Here is a 2,500-nt window from a genome sequence, read left to right on the forward strand (position 1 = left end):
CTAGTTTGATTATAAATTATATATTATAAATTATGAAATGGCTCATATTTAGCTACCAGTCTACATTTAACATGAGGTTATTTAAATTATGCAGAAAATAATAAATGTAATAAATAAAACATATTAAAATGCAAATAAAACTGTCCATTTTCCAAACAATGTTTGTTCAATTACATCTACTGTTCTATATACACACACACATGCACACACAGCTCAAAAATAAAGGGAACATTTAAATCACACAATGTAACTCCAAGTCAAATCACACTTCTGTGAAATCAAACTGTCCACTTATGATGTAACAATGATTGACAATCAGTATCAAATGCTGTTGTGCAAATGAAATAGACAACAGGTGGAAATTATAGGCAATTAGCAAGACATCCCCAATACATGTGTGGTTCTGCAGATGGTGACTACAGACCACAGACCACCTCTCAGTCTAAGTGGCTCAGGTTGTGCAGCTCATCCAGAATGGCATATCAATGCGAGTTGTGGCATGAAGGTTTGCTGTGTCCGTCAGTATCGTGTCCAGAGCATGGAGGAGCTACCAGCAGACAGGCCAATACATCAGGAGATGTGGAGGAGGCCTCAGGAGGGCAACAACCCAGCAGCAGGACTGCTACCTCTGTCTTTGTGCAAGGAGGAACAGGAGGAGCACGGCCAGAGCCCTGCAAAGCCACAAATGTGCATGTGTCTGCTCAAACAGTCAGAAATAGGTATGAGGGCCCAAGGTCCATAGGTGGGGGTTGTGCTTACAGCCCAAGACCGTGTAGCACGGTTGGCATTTGCCAGAAAACAGTAAGATTGACAAATTTGCCAGAGTCTGGAGATGCCGTGGAGAACATTCTGCTGCCTGCATCATCCTTCAGCATTGCAAGACAATGCTAGACCTCATGTGGCTGGAGTGTCAGCAGCCCCTGCAAGACAAAGACATTGATGCTATGGACTGGCCCAAGCACCTGATCGAGAAGCTGAGCCTGCTGGGCCTGAACACCTCCCTCTGCAACGGGATCTTGGACTTCCTGACAAAGAGCCCTCATTCTGTCCAGATCAGGAACAGCATCTCCAGCACCACCATACTGAGCACTGGAGCCCCTCAGGGAGCAGCTTTTCACACTGCTGATCCACGACTGTGCCTGCTGTCCTGCTCATGTCTACCAGGTGGGAGGAAGACACTCCTCACAAAGTTAAAAGTAGTCAAGGCCAGGTAAATGGGGAGGGTTTTGTCAGGAAGGGCATCCGGCATAAAAAACTTATGCCAGGTCAATTGTGCGGACAAAACAACCAGCTGGTCCGCTGTGGCGATCCCTGACGGGAGCAGCCGCAGGAATACGACAAGTTATCCGTGTCTTGAAGAAGAATAAATAACTACGCTTTTTGTTGTTGTTTAATTACAAAAAACACAATCTTTAATTATGTTTTTATATACAGAGATTAAAATGGGAGGAGCCTGATGAGAGCACTCACACATTCTAACTCCACAAACTGAATTATTTAAACCCTGTCCATCAATACGTCACTTGGACAAAAATCAGGAAATATCATATTTCTTTCTTGTTTTATCTATTTATTTATGTCAATCCTGATGACCTTTGACCTCTACTCCATGATTAATGCATAGTGCTGCACTTTATGTAATAAAATTTGCACCCCTTGTCCTGTCCAAGCCCAAAAAGTGATTGTCAAAAAAAGGCTGTCCATGTCCTACTCAACGGTCTGGCAGAAAACCCCCAGGTCACAGATACAGACATACTGTCATCCAACAACAACAAAATTCAAAGTACAACTCAAGCGTGTGGATGGGGTTTCGCTGGTGAAATGACAGCTCCTCAGTCACATTAACATATATTTATGATAGACGACCAGCAGTGTTTGTGTGTAAGAGCAAGATTAGAAATGAAAAATGTGCTGGACTCATAAGAAAAAAACTGGTCTATTTGAGGTAACCCAGAGAGAGACAGACACACAGACAGACAGACAGACATACAGACAGAAAGAGAGAGAGAGACACACAGAAGAAAAGAAAGAGACCTGAAGACAGAAAGAGAAATGAGAACTGAGAGTAGAGAGGAGGGGCTTTTCACACAGAGAGTCCACCATTTATCTTCCTGTCACCACACACACACACACACCCACACACACACACACACACACACACACACACACCCACACACACTGTGTCCCTTTCACAAATTCAGCTCACATCACTGCAGAGACAAGGTGCACAACTGGGCTGCTTACTAAAGGCAGCTGGGTGATAAGGGTTTTATTTGAACCAGGTTGAGCATTACTGAGCTCAGATGTGGGTTGTGTGTGTGTGTGTGTGTGTGTGTGTGTGTGTGTGTGTGTGTGTGTGTGTGTGTGTGCGCGCATGTGAAAAGTCTTCAAATCAATTTTAAGCAATCTGAAAAATACAAATGTGAAACACTTAAATGAATTTCAAACCTATTATATTACAACAGTCAACTTGAGGTGCAGGGGGATGTTTGTCCATGAA

At 43.4% G+C, this 2,500-nt stretch overlaps 1 protein-coding gene across 14 annotated transcripts in view; it reads right to left on the reverse strand.

The window, feature by feature from the left end:
- erc1b (ELKS/RAB6-interacting/CAST family member 1b) overlaps positions 1-2,500 on the reverse strand; it is a 175,540-nt gene that overhangs the window by 122,916 nt on the left and 50,124 nt on the right. The window lies entirely within an intron of this gene.

This window comes from Denticeps clupeoides, chromosome 15 (genome assembly GCF_900700375.1).
Source record: "Denticeps clupeoides chromosome 15, fDenClu1.1, whole genome shotgun sequence".
Lineage (NCBI taxonomy): Eukaryota > Metazoa > Chordata > Actinopteri > Clupeiformes > Denticipitidae > Denticeps > Denticeps clupeoides.